Here is a 15,149-nt window from a genome sequence, read left to right as displayed (position 1 = left end):
AATATTAGGCAAGTTCCTTACTCTACACGCCTCTGTTTACCTAGCAATAATTAGGAACCTGGTTGTCAGTCAATTGGCGGATTGCTTTCTTCGGGTAACAATCCCTACAAAAAAATTTAAATAATAATAATTTGGTCACTCAATCCACAATTGTTTGTGGAACACTGCTGTGTGCAATTGGCTGTTGCGTTTTGCCCACAAAATACATATCAATTCACTTTGCAGTATAATCTGTGAAGCACTTTGAGATGTCTCAACAATGTCAAAGGCAAGGATTATTTTTATTATTACCTGTTCAGTCAGAAAATGTGAAATTTTGAACTTCGAGAATTGTTTTTGTTGAGATTGTGATGGTCTTAAAAGAGTGGTCTCTATGTGATGCCACTGGAAGTTCTAAACATTGAGTGATGAAGAGTTGCTGACCAACAGCTTCCAGCATCATTTTGCTAATGTTACTACTTGCATTCTGCTAGTTGTTTGGAATTTCCTTTCAACCTTGTAATTTTCCTTCACTCTATATGATGGGTAAATTAATTCTGAATGGCATCCGCGAATGGTTTTCAAAAATGAATGAATTTCAAAACGAAGCAAACACCTAAAGAATCGTGCTAAACTGTTAATTCTATGTTTAATATTTAAACTGAATCTATACAAATGTAATTTTATTGTTGTTGTTGAATCACACCACTTCTAACAGACTAATCAAATACTTTGGACACGCTTTGGTGAAATATACTTTGGGAACATTGTGTTTAGTTAGTGGTTGCAGAGGGACTCACAAATGGTTGTCTTGACATTGGTTGTCACTTACTTTGGAATTGCTGTTTTCTGACTGGCTTTTCTGAAAGTAATGAGGAACAGGAACCCTTCTTTTGGCCCAGAGGCATTGAGGCCTGACTACGTTCAGCTAACTCACTACAGACCAGAGATCTTTTCCGTCTTTGACTGTCTGAAAACTTGTCGAGCATTTTTAACAGCTGAACCATCAGAGGATCTAGAGAATCTGTCCAGGATTGTCGTTCTCTCCCTGAAATTTAGGACAGTCAGGACTGACCTTGGAGCTCCACATGTCACTTGTCAGATAAGTTGGAGGAAACAGGTCCTTTGTATATTGCTGCTGTCTTTCTGATTAGATTAAGGTTCAAATCTCCTGACTGATTTCTGTGATTGTTTTCAGTGTTTCTGTGTCATTGAATCACTGGGGAAGTCATGAGGGCAATGAGACTGGACTGTCCTGATGCTCAATGTTCTGAGCATCTGACTGAGCTGGTGGATTCAGTAAACTTTCCTTGTTGCTGCTCTAGGCACCATACCAGTCAGGAACCTGGGGGTCTTGTTCGACCCTCAATTGTCCTTTCTGCCCCATATGCGTACCATGACCCGCTCTGCCTTCCTCCACCTCTGCAACATTGCCCGACTGCGCCACTGTCTCACACCTCAGGCCACCCAAACCCTCATCCACTCATTCGTCACCTCACGACTCGACTATGGAAGCTCTCTCCTTGTCAACTTCCCCAACTCTTCCCTCCACAAATGCTACAAGATCATCCAGAACTCGGCAGGCTGTGTCCTCTCCTGCACCAGGCTCCGTGACCCCATCACTCCCACCCTCGCCCAACTCCACTGGCTCCCCATCCCTCAGAGGATAGAATTCAAAATTCTCTTCCTCACTTTCAAGGCCCTCCATGGTCCTGCCCCTCGTACATCTTTGACCTGCTGACCCCCTATCAACCTGTCTGTTCAGCGGGCTCCAGCCTACTCCATGTCTCCTGCCCAACCCACCCTACTATCAGTGGCTGGGCTTTCAACCTCTCTGCCCTCGGCATTTGGAAATCCATCCCACAATCCCGTTGCCTTGCTCCCTATCTCGCCTCCTTCAAAGCATGACTCAAGAACCTCCTTTTCGATTGTGCCTTCAGCCGCCCTCCTACCTCTCTGCCCTCCATCATCCCAATCCTGCCTCACCACGCTTGGGTCCTGATCCCTAACTGTCCAGTGCCTTGGGACGTCCTCCCGATGTGAAAGGCGATTTACAAATAAAATGTTGTTGCTGTATGTTCTTTCTTACCCTGGAGGAGAGTTCTGATTTTTAAAAAAAAAAATAATAATCTTTGCATTTGATACAGCGCTTTATCACGTCTTCTAGATGTCTCAAAGCGCTTCACAGTTTATACTGTAAAGCAAATTGATTATATTTTGTGGACGAAACATCTTTTACAAATATGTATTTTTTTCATCTATTAAACAATAGCCTCTGTGCTTTGCCCGGGCTAGTCTGTTTTTCTGAAAGGCTTCCTTGGAGCATTCCACTTAATTGTAATGTTGAATCAACAAATTCAGAACAAAGTAAAATTACCATCTAATGAAGAAGTTTAGGTTCAGTTGAAATGAGCGTCTGGAAATGTCTCAGGCTCTGTTTAGTCTGTGCAGCTGCGCTGGCCGAGTCAAGAGTGTGTTCTTGGGCGGAGGGAATGTCATGCTGTCTGTGCTCGTGAGCAAGGGGACCTTTTGGCTGTTTGCCTACAGTGAAAGCATTGTGACCTTTCAGACAAAACCTGTTCAGCCTGCTTTTTATTCTTCCATATCTGGCAAATTTATAATATTATGCTTGCAGAAAATTAAATGAGACCTATTGTCAGTACTGCTTTTGAATGCGCAAATGGACTGCGATTGTAGCTAGTGACCCAGGCATGCATTTTGCCCCTTCAAATGATCAGCCATAAATGACTGGTGCTGAGAGTTTATGACAGACAGCCTGGGCATTCGGGTTTGTTCTGCTGGATGAAAAACCTATTCTAGACTTGATGACTGCTTTGTTGCCTCTAACGGTTTCTCCTCCAACCACCGCACGGTCACCCAGGGCTCTGTCCTTGTCTCCTCTTTAATATCTACATGCTCCCCCCTTCGTGACATTATCCGCAGATATGGGGTCAACTTCCACATGTATGCGGATGACACCCAACTCTATCTTTCTGCCCCCACCCTCAACTCCAGGACCACTGCTGTCCTGACAGACTGTCTGTCTGCCCCCACCCTTAACTCCAGACCTCCTGCTGCCCTGACAGACTGTCTGTCGGACATCAAGTCCTGGATGAGGGCAAACTTCCTACAGTTGAATGTGAACAAGACTGAGGCCCTCCTGATCAGCTCCCCCGAGCGCCTCTGCACCTCAGGCTGTGGCAGCATCACTCTCCATGGTGTACACTACAACTCACCAACTCACCGCCAGTCAGGAACCGAGGTGTCTTGTTCGACCCTCAACTGTCTTTTCTTTCCCACATCCAAGCCATGACCCGATCTGCCTTCCCTCACCTCCATAACATCGCACGACTCCGCAACTCCCTCACCCCTCAGGCGCTGAAACTCTTGTTCATGCCTTCATCACCTCCAGACTCGACTATGCAAACTCCCTACTTGTCGGCCTTCCCAACTCCTCCCTCCACAGATGCAGATAATCCAGAACTCTGCAGCCCGTGTCCTCTCCCGCACCAAACTCCGTGAACCCATCTCCCCCATTGTCGCCCGACTCCAATGGGTCCCTTTCCTTCAGAGGATCCAGTTCAATTTCAGTACTAATGCTGCAGTACTAATCTAACAAATTTTCACTTCTTTATTTTCCATGATGTGGTCACAAATTCATACAATACAAAATTACATTTACACGGCACCGTTCACATAGGAAGACATCCCAAGGCATTGGACAGTCAGGGATTTGGACCCTAGCTGCGGGTTGGGATCAGGGAGGTTGAGCACAGTAGGGGGTAGGAGGGTGGCCGAAGACACGGTTGAAGAGAATAGTCTTGAGAAGTGCCTTGGAGGCAAGAGAGGGAACGAGACAAAGGAAATGTGGGATAGAGTTCCATAGGGTAGGGGCAGAGAGGTTGAAGGCCCGGCTGCCGAATGTGGGGCGAGCCAGGCGGGGGAAGTGGAGCAGAGAGCCCAGCAGCGTGAGGAGGGAACTGAGAGAGGTGGAACAGAATGAGAATTCTGTTAAGGAATTTGGTGAGAGTGGGAATTCATCAGCAGAAGAGATACCAGAGAGCAAGAGAGAACTCTTCCATTCAGCAGAAGAAAGGGAAATCTATCTTGAGGTAGAGGCAACATTATATGTAAGCAGCCAACAACAATAACAACAACAACAAAATTACATCTGTAAAGTGCCTTTCACGTTGGGAGGACGTCCCAAGGTGTCGGACAGACAGAGCTTCGGACCCAAGCTGGGGGTCGGGGTCAGGAGGGTGGAGGGCAGGAGGGGAAGCAGGAAGATCAAAAGCATGGGTCCTCAAGGTGGCAAGTGAGGGGACGAGGCGGAGGGACTGTGGGATGGAGTTCCAGAAGGTGGGGGCAGAGTGGCAGAAGGCCCGCCCACCAATAGCGGGCGAGCGAGGCAGGGATGTGAAGCAGGCCAGAGCCCGCTGAGCGGAGGGAGCGAGCAGGATGGTAGGGGGTTAGAAGGTGGCAGAGGTAGAGAAAAGCAAGACCAGGGAGGGCTTTGAAGGTGAGGACCAGAATCTTGAACTGTATCCTCTGTGTGATGGGAAGCCAGTGGAGTCGGGCGAGGATGGGGGTGATAGGGTCATGGAGTTTGGTGCAGGAGAGGATGAGGGCTGCAGAGTTCTGGATGATCTGTAGCCTGTGGAGGGAGGAGTTGGGGCCGACAAGCAGGGAATTTGCATAGTCGAGCCTTGATGTAATGAAGGTGTGTACGAAGGTCTCGGGGGCCTGTGGTGTGAGACAGTGGCAGAGCCGGGCGATGTTGGGAAGGTGGGGGAAGGCAGAGCGGGTCATGGCGCGAATGTGGGGTAGAAAGGTTTAGTTGAGAGTAAAACAAGACCCCAAGATTCTGGACTGGCTTAGCAAGGTGGAGTGTGCAACCATGGATGGTGTTGCTGTCAGTATTCTGTCAGCACAGCAGTGGTCCTGGAGTTAAGGGTGGAGACTGATAAGTACAGTTGGGTGTCATCTGCAGACATGTGGAAGTTGATCTCATGTCTGTGGATGATGTCTCCAAGAGGAGGCATATAGATATTGAAGAGGAGGGAACGAAGGACAGAGCCCTGAGGAACGCCGGACGAGATAGTGCGGGGGCTAGAGGAGAAGCCGTTTGTGGAGATAAAGAGGAGGCTGTGTGAGAAGTATGATCTGAACCAATCAAGGACAGAGCCATGAAGGTTGAGGTTAGAGGAGAAGCGGTGGATGAGAATAGAGTGCTCTGGTCACAGATGGACAGAATGTCATTTGTCGCTTTGCAACTAGCGATTAATCATAGGCCAGGTGCTGGGGATTAAAAAGTCTGCTGACCAGTCAAAACTGGGTCCCTTTGGTTGAGTACAATATAAAGAAGAAGACTTGCGAGCGCCTCACTTGACCAGAGAGCCCAACATTGACAAGTGTGCCACGTGGGAACTCCACGATGCTTTGTGCGCACTGGACAGACACATATTTAGGAAGTGCCTCGGGCTGCTCGAGATTGAGCTCAGAATGTCACTGCATAGCATACAGGAGGCTGAAGAGTTCACATTCACATGGTATGCTATCTCCCTGGTGCCAGGGTTGAAGACATCACGGAACGGGTGCAAACCGTTCTACAGGGGGAAGGGGAACATCCAGAAGTCATGGTCCATGTTGGGATCCGTGATGTAGGGAAAAAAAGAGCTGGGATCCTACAGGGAGAATATCAAAAAGCTAAAGCATAGGATCTCAAAGGTGGTGATCTCTGGATTACTCAGAATGAAGTGGAGCAGGTTTCAGTGGGAGAGCATCTGGACAATAGTGATCACAGAACCGTTCTCTGTACTGAATACCATACTGTCGGGGTGATGACACCTCTGGGGAGAGGCGTCAAAAGCAAATGAATGCACAGGGAAGACACAGGGAAGAGTGTCAATGCAATTGTCATTGGGGATACAATGGTGAAAGGAGTAGACAGGCGTTCCTGCAACTTAAGATGTGATTCTTGCATAGCATGTTGCCTCCCTGGTGAAGACATCACGGAACGGGTGCAAAACCTTCTACAGGGGAAGGGGAACATCCAGAAGTCGTGGTCCATGTTGGGATTCATGACGTAGGGGGGAAAAAGGGCTGAGATCCAACAAGGTGAGTATCAGAAGTCAGGAAAAAAGCTAAAGAGTAGGACCTCAAAGGAGGTGATCTCTGGCTTACTCCCAATGCCTCGTGCAAGTGAGTATCAAAACAGCAGATCAAACACATGAAAGCATGGCTGAAGAAATGGTGCAGAAAGGAGGGCTTCAGGTTCCTGGATTATTGGGACCAGTTCTGGGGCAGGTAGGACCTGTACAAGGTGGATGGGTTACACCTGAACAGGGCTGGGTCCAATGTCCTCGAAGGGAGGTTAACTAGTGCTATGAGGGAGGGTTTAAATTAATTTTGAGGGGGAAAGGAATCAGGATGTCACATTGAAGAGGACAAACAAGTTACATAGAGGGCTGGGAGAGACGAATAGCAATGTAATCAGGAGTAATCCAGAAAAAAGAGGGATTATATGGGGGAGAAATGCAGAATAGACTAAGTTGCTCTTGGAGTGTATGTACGTAAATGCACGGAGTGTGACAAATATGATTGGTGAGCTGCGGCTCAAGTTGCCACATGGAGTTATGATGTAGTGGCCAAAGAGGAAATCTTCTTGTGGATGCAGAGGGCATGGCTGACGTACTGAATGAGTACTTTGCATCTGTCTTCACAAAAGAAGAGGATGCAGCCAATGGCACAGTATCGGAGGAGATGGTAGAGAAATTGGATAAGATAAGAATAAACCAAGAGAAGATACTAAAAAAGTGCTCAGTAAGGAGGAGTGTGCATCCATGGATGCTGATGCTGTCAGTGCCTGAGGTGTAGAGCCGCTGACAAGGAACCAATCAGGAGAGCCTCAGTCTTGTTGACGTTCAACTGTAGAAAGTTTGCTCTCATCCAGGACTTGATGTCTGACAGACAGTTTGTCAGGACAGCAGTGGGTCCTGGAGTGGAGGGTGGAGGCAGAGAGATGGGTGTCATCCACATAATGTGGAAGTTGACCCCATGACTGCAGATGATGTCACCAAGAGGGAGCGGGTATAGGTTGAAGAGCATAGGACCGAGGACAGAGCCCTGAGGAAAGCGCACAAGACCATGCAGGGGCTAGAGGAGAAGTCATTTGTAGAGGCAGTGTGACAGAAGCATGAAGGTTGAGGTGAGAGGAGTGGCAGTGGAGGAGGATTGAGTGGTCAACGGTATCAAAGGCAGGCGAGAGGTCAAGGAGGACGAGGATACAGAGGAAGCCCTACACACAGATAGACAAAATGTCATTAGTAACTTTGACCAGGGCTGTTTCTGTGTTCTGGGTGGCACGGAAACCCGATTGGAGGGGTTCGTGGAGGATATGGTGGGAGAGGAAAGAGCAAAGCTGGGAAGCAACAACTCGTTCAAACACCTTGGATAGGAAAGGGCAGTTGGAGATGGGGCATTAGTTTGAGAACAGGGATGGGTCCAGGGAGGGATTTTTTTTTGAAGATCACAGCTGTTTTAGGGTGGTGGGAATAGTGCCAGGTGACAGGGAGAAGTTGATGATGTCTGTGAGTAGAGGGGCAAGGAAGTGGAGCTGGGAGGTAAGGAGAGGGGTAGGGATGGGTTTGAGGGAGCTGGTGGTGGGCTTCATGCGGGTTATAGTGTGGTGGTGAGAGAGGAGGGGGAGACAGTTTTGAAGGCGTGAAGCGAGGGATGGGTAGGGGCCAGAGTGTGAGGGAGAGATGGGGAAGGAGTGGCGGTTGGGAGGGCAGAGGTGGCCGAGCGGATCCCCTCGATTTTGTTCTTGAGGAAATCTCCTCACAGTTGGAGTTGGAAGTGAGGATGGGCGAGGTATGAGAGGGTGGGTGGAGGAGCCAGTTCGTGATGGAGAAGAGGAGTCTGGGGTTTTCCTTGGCCTCTAAGATTGTCTTGGAGCAGAACGACGATTTAGTGGATGATGCACATGATGCACAAGCAAAATAATGATAATCCTTTGATATAGCGACAAGACGACAAGTCGACAAGACATCTCAAAGCGCTTTGCAGATACAGTGTAAAGTGTAGTGACGGTATTTTCTGAGCAAAACGTGGCAGCCTGTTTGCTCATAACAATGCCCTGCAAATAGCCATGACCCAAGGGACCAATTTCAGAAAGTTAATGTCAAGATGCTGCCCGTATTCCAAGCTTAAATAGTGGTGAAAAGTGCAAGCTTTGCCCACTTAAGTTTTTATTTTGTACCAGTTTTTAATATCAGGAGTGGAGTTCCTGAGGACAAACATATGTATTTTTCTGTAACTGATATTGTAATCTATACAGTACTGTCATTTGTTTTTCCTTTTGATATGCATTGTTTCCTATACGCATTAATGGTGCATATTTTTAAAAAACAATTGGGATGAACTTTGTGCTCTTTAAAGGTGGAACATTTTTTTCCTGCGTGTTTTGTCATCTACTCTCAGCATAAAGCTCCCGCAATTGAGATATTGCAGACAGCTACAAAATGAAGGTTCCATTTTATTTTCTCTAATAATGTACTATTACTCCAAAACTTGCAAAGGCAAGTTTCTTTGAACTGCCACAAAGTTCAGTCTCCTGTGGTGCAAGATTGCTTTCATTGAGTTGAATGAAGCAACATTTTCTACTGAGGATTACCAACCTTTTTTGGAGCTGGGCTGAAACTTCCTAACCTCATTTCAGGTGGGACACTTCAGTCAGGCAGAGAGAAGGCTTTCTTACCATTGTGGAGTCCTGTAGCGTATTGGTTAGAGCACTTAATAATAATAATCCTTGCATTTGATATAGCGCTTTTCACGTCCTTTTCACGGAGGACGTCCCAAAGCGCCTTGCAAGCAAGGGGATCTGGGTTCGATTCCTGCCAGGGTGAAACCTTAGGCAAGTTTCCTTACTCCACACACCTCTGTTTACCAAGCAGTAAATAGGAACCTGTTGATAGTTGATTTTGCATCAAATGCAAAAATTATTATTATTTATGGTGTGCAGAAAAACCAGGCACAGGTGTAGATGAGCAAATTGCTAACCCACCATGGTACCCAGACCCCAGTGTATCTGTAAAAGCCCCTGCCTCACATTACACTGTACGTAGTTAGACAGGTGGATTTATCAGGGAAGGTTAATGAAATCTTTAGAAAATTGACCACATGAGTCTGAACTGGCAGTTCTAAAATTGTCCTTCGTTCCTTTAAAGTCTTGCAGACAGATTGGATTCTTTCTTTAGGGGCTGAACCAATCTGCAATTTTACAAACTTCATTATGTTTGCCTACAAATAGTCAGTCACTGCACCTTACAGTAAATCCTGTGTATTGCTTTGAGTTGTCATATTGATGTGATAAGGTGCTGGATCAAATACAGGGATTATTATTGCATTATGTTAATATCCCAACTGCTGTTTGAACAAGAATCAAGTCCTTTCATTGCAAAAATGTTTGTCTTTGGGCTGAACAAAAGTATCTTAAATGAAATATTTGTTCTGTTCCTGAAGATCATATTTTAGTATCCCACTGGGATTTGTATCCATGATTTGTTTCACCAGTTTCTCATCCATTTGGGTTCCTGTTTAATATCTGGAGACAGCATAACATTTATTGTAAAAAAAAACTTGGATCTGGCACAAATTCACTGAACAACTTAATTTTATTCATGACGAAATTGGAAAGCAGAGGACTAGAATGGACAGTTATGCTCTTGTGACTTACATCCACTAAACGTGACCTGACAGACTTCAAGAGAAAACACTTAGTTAGGATGTATAGTCTGAATAATATTCAGCACTCTTTGTAATACTGAGTATATATTGTATGGATAATATCAAGTAACATGTTCACCTTCATTAGATCTATAATTTATCACAAAATGTATGCCATTTCTTCATGGTAGTTTGGGAACCCCTCTAGTTTCAGAACCGATGTGATTTTACGGTGTTACAGTGCATTGGAGGGGCAGAACCAATGGGCTCCTGCAGCGTGGGCCGATGTGCAATCTTGCACTGACTTTTCCTTTGCCTATTTTCACACCTGTGGACTTTATCTTCACAGTTGACAGTGGTGGGTGTTTGCAGCAAACAGCATTCTGTGTGTGCACTAAACATCTGGCATGTAAAGTGGTATAATTTGAGGGCTGGCCTTGCAAGCGAGAGGAATTGGGTTCGATTCGCGGGCAGGGCAAAACCTTAGGCAAGTTTCCTTACTTCCTAACAGTAATTAGAAACCTGGTTGTCGGTCGCTTTCCGGAGGGTAATAATCTTTAGTCCAAAGAATAGAAAATAATAATTTGGTCACTCAATCCACGACTGTTGTGAGACACTGCTGCGCGCAATTGTCTGCCACTTTCGACCACAAAATATATAATCGACCACTTTATAGTATATTCTGTGAAGCCTTTCGGGCCGTCTCAACAATCTGATAAGGCGCTGTATCAAATGCAAGGATTATTATTTGCCGTTTTAGCCATTTATGTAGTGAAGTTGGCATGTGCATAGAATGTAAGTTGCTTCCTGTTGATATTTCATTCTGGAGACTCCAGCAACTGCAGAGAAACTGAGATGTGATGTTTGTATAGATCCAGGAAGGAAAGGAAATGTCTTCTCAGTGTTGACTCTCACCCTTTGATTTTCATCTGTATCTCTTTCTTCACCCAAATAAATTAATTCTAATTGAAAGTGAAATGTGAAAAAGTGTAAATGAGTGAGTCAGCTTCAGATTCATACTAATCTTTCACAAAGCGTACAGTCACTGCACTTTGCAGTATATCCTGTGGAGTCCTGTTGCATATTGGTTAGAGCACTCACCTCGTAAGCGAGAGGACCAAGATTTGATTCCCGGGCAAGGTGAAACCTTCACCAAGTTACCTTATTCCACGTGCCTCTGTTTACGTAGCAGTAATTAGGAACCCGGTTGTTAGTCAATTGGTGGATCGCTTTCCGACACTGCTGTGCGCAATTGGTTGCTCATTTCGCCCACAAAATATACAGTCAATTGAGTTTTCCAATATATTCTGTGAAGCACTTTGATACATCTCAACAAAGTGATAAATCGCTGTATCAAATGCAAGGATTATAATAATAATCCTTGCATTTGATATAGCGCCTTATCACGTCTTTGAGACGTCTGAAAGTGCTTCACAGAATATTCTGTAAAGTGATTTGTGGGTGAAACGCGGCAGCGAATTGCGCACAGCTGCGTTGCACAAACAGTTGTGGATTGAGTGAGCAAATTATTATTATTATTGTTTTGAAGGGATTATTACCCCCGGGAAAGCAATCCGCCAACCGACTGACAATCAGGTTCCTATTGACTGCGAGGTAAACAGGCGCGTGGAGTAAGGAAAGATGCCCAAGGTTTTGCCCTGCCTGGGAATTGACCCCAAATCCTCTCGCTTGCGAGGTGAGTGCTCTAACCCCTAAGCTACAGGACTCCACAATATCCAAATGGACTGCCTTTACAACCTATTTGTCATTATCATATTATAATCATAATACAGCTGACTGTTCAGCGCTTTGGAACGTCCTCCCGACGTGAAAGGCGGTCTATGAATGTAATTTTGTTGTTGTTGTTGATTATCATAAGCACTATGAATGTCGACCCAAAATGTAAGGATTATTTATATTAATGCTAAATTAATTCTTTATTTAATCTATACTTTGGGAATAGATAATGATAATAATAATTATATGCTGTGATCTTCCCATTGGGACTTCCGAGATGGTCATTCCCTTTCTTTTGGTTTCTCCTCTTGTGATACTTGAATGAACTGAGTTTAGCAGCAGTTATCATACCAAGATTTTATGTTTGAAAGCTGCAATAATAAATGCCCCCCCCCACCTGATTTCCTCTCCCCCACCGGTTTCCTCTCTCCGCCCTCTCTGCCCCCCCCCCCCCCCCGCCAATTTCCTTTCTGCCCCCCCTCTGACTTCCTCTCTGCCCCCCCCCGACTTCCTCTCTGCCCCCCCCTGACTTCCTCTCTGCCCCCCCTGACTTCCTCTCTGCCCCCCCCCTGACTTCCTCTCTGCCCCCCCTCTGACTTCCTCTCTGCCCCCCCCTGACTTCCTCTCTGCCCCCCCTGACTTCCTCTCTGCCCCCCCCCTGACTTCCTCTCTGCCCCCCCCCCTGATTTCCTCTCTGCCCCCCCCCCCTGATTTCCTCTCTGCCCCCCCCCCTGATTTCCTCTCTGCCCCCCCCCTGATTTCCTCTCTGCCCCCCCCTGATTTCCTCTCTGCCCCCCCCCCCCTGATTTCCTCTCTGCCCCCCCCACCCCTGATTTCCTCTCTCCCCCCTTGCAAAGTGGTCTCAAAAAATTACGATCTTACTATTTTTGGTGGAAGGGGAGAGGTAATAGCGAACTTCAATATGTTTGGACAATACAATGCATACCTTAAACCTTAATAGTGACAAATATTGCAGTTAATTACTATTAAGATATCATTTTATTGTCATAATATGCTGAAATGGCCCCTTGCTTCTCCCCCAAACAGTATGACAATTAATAAATAAGTATTACAATTTTTTTCCAATAATTTATTATTTTATCCCCTAATAAATTGACAGTGCTCGTTTTTGTTGTTTTGCACCACATACAATACATGTGAAATCTGTAGCATATTGGTTGGAGGCCTCGCAAGTGAGAGGACCGGGGTTTGATTCCCAGCAGCGCAAAACCTTAGGCACGTTTCCTTACTCTATACGCCTCTGTTTACCCAGCAGTAAGTAGGAACTTGGTTGTTAGTCGTTTGGCGGATCACATTCCGGGGATAATAAGCCCTTCAATAAAAAATAATAATAATAATTTGGTCACTCAATTCACGACTGTTTGTCAGACACCGCTTTTCAAAATTGTCTGCTGCGTTTCACCCACAAAATATCAATCCACTTTACAATATATTCTGTGAAGCGTTTTGAGACATCCGAGCGACATGATAAAATGCTATAGCAAATGTAAGGATTATTATAATTCGGTTACTTATGGCTGCAAGATCTTGAATTGGTTTGTTCCTGTAATGCTTAAGAAAAACTGCACATAATGCTTTCAAGCACGTAAGATTGTCTAGGTAACCGGAATAAACAGTGCAACTGCCAGTGTGCAGTCTCTGGACAAGTTAGTGTAATTAAGCCTTTAAAATTAATATGCATTAAAAACACAAATATTACCTCATAGAGGCCATAAATTCATAACCCTTTTGGAGTAACTCTCTTGTTATTGTCGGCTCAAGTCTTTAAATGATGTGAAGAATCTTGATACGACAATGTTAGCAGAGCTGAGCGTCTGTGACTGTTCAATGAGCAATCAATTTACTATTTTCTTCCACATTCGGGGGTGGGGGAGAGAATTCAGACCGTTAACATGTCACATCGATTACTGCTTTCCAACCTTGCAAACCGTGTTTGTAGGAAACCATTTTAAAGCAACTCTGCTGTCTGCACTGACACTTGGATCCTGCTTCCCTCTGAAATATTCACTTCTACTGCAAGATTGGCAATAAGTACACCATAAAAAATAAGATTTTATTGGGTTTTTTTAATTGCCAACTTTCAGAGTTTATTGTAGAAAAATGTTTTAAATGATAATCATTTGGTCACTTAATCCACAACTGTTTGTGAGATACTGCTGTGCGCAATTGGCTGCTGTGTTTCACCCCAAAATATTCACTTTATGAAGTGCTTTGAGTCGTCTCGAAGACGTGATCAGGTGCGAAATCAAATGCAAGGTTTATTATTATTATGTTTTCTTATTTTACACTAATTGAATCTTTTCATGGATCCTTATTATTCACCGTGCAAAGTTTGAAAATTAAACTTGCAAAACTTTGAAAATTGCTTTCAATTTGGGGCTCATTTTGTAGCTGTGACTGAGGCTGAAATGGCATTGTTCCGCTCACTTTCCTTTGCATAGAAGTTTCTGAATTCCTGATGAAGCAGATGTTGTATGTCAGTCCCCTGGCAATCGTTTATACTGCTGCAGTTATCAAAAAGGAAGAGTCTGCTTTAACTGCTTTAGTTATTTATAGACTGTAGCACTGTGGGGGTGTACTGGTTCTGTGCATCTGCTGAAGATCATCCAGACTGCAGGTCACACTGAGGTTCAGCTCTTCCGACAGCCACATTGATTACTGCACCGCCCCTCATGAAAATCACAATTTTTTCCCCATCCCCCATGGCTACACCCCCCCTCCACACACACACACAACCCCCCCCTCCCACACACACACACACAACCCCCCCCTCCCACACACACACACACAACCCCCCCCCCACACACACACAACCCCCCCCCCCACACACACAACCCCCCCCTCCCACACACACAACCCCCCAACACCCCCCACACACACACACACACAACCCCCCCCCCCACACACACACACACACAACCCCCCCTCCCACACACACACACAACCCCCCCCTCCCACACACACACACAACCCCCCCCTCCACACACACAACCCCCCCCCCACACCACACACAACCCCCCCCTCCACACACACACAACCCCCCCTCCACACACACAACCCCCCCTCCCACACACACACACAACCCCCCCCCCACACACACACAACCCCCCCTCCCACACACACACACAACCCCCCCCCCCACACACACACACACACACCACCCCCCCTCCACACACACAACCCCCCCTCCACACACACACCCCCCCCACACCACACACACACAACCCCCCCTCCCACACACACACACAACCCCCCCTCCCACACACACACACAACCCCCCCTCCACACACACAACCCCCCCCCCCCCACACACACACACAACCCCCCCCTCCACCCACACATGCACACAACCCCCACCCCTTCCACTGCCACTGTCACCACCACTTTCTCCTTCGCTGGAGAATGTCTGGCCGTCCTCCCTCATTCATTCATCCATCCATCCATCCGTCTGTCTGTGTCTGTCTGTCTGTGTGGCTCTCTCTGTCTGTCTGTGTCTGTCTGTCTGTGTCTGTCTGTCTGTGTCTGTCTGTCTGTGGCTCTCTCTGTCTGTCTGTCTGTGTCTGTCTGTCTGTGGCTCTCTCTGTCTGTCTGTCTGTGTCTGTCTGTGTCTGTCTGTCTGTGTGGCTCTCTCTGTCTGTCTGTCTGTGTCTGTCTGTCTGTGTCTGTCTGTCTGTCTGTCTGTGTCT

At 46.3% G+C, this 15,149-nt stretch overlaps 1 protein-coding gene across 1 annotated transcript in view; it reads left to right on the top strand.

Moving 5' to 3' along the window:
* LOC103190581 (low-density lipoprotein receptor class A domain-containing protein 4) overlaps positions 1-15,149 on the top strand; it is a 212,702-nt gene that overhangs the window by 118,880 nt on the left and 78,673 nt on the right. The gene's annotated exons all lie outside the window — the stretch shown is intronic.

Source organism: Callorhinchus milii, unplaced genomic scaffold (assembly GCF_018977255.1).
Source record: "Callorhinchus milii isolate IMCB2004 unplaced genomic scaffold, IMCB_Cmil_1.0 Scaffold2, whole genome shotgun sequence".
In the NCBI taxonomy this organism is placed as follows: Eukaryota; Metazoa; Chordata; class Chondrichthyes; order Chimaeriformes; family Callorhinchidae; genus Callorhinchus; species Callorhinchus milii.
The sequence above is the reverse complement of the archived record's forward strand: the minus strand, read 5'-3'. Positions and strand labels throughout refer to the sequence as shown.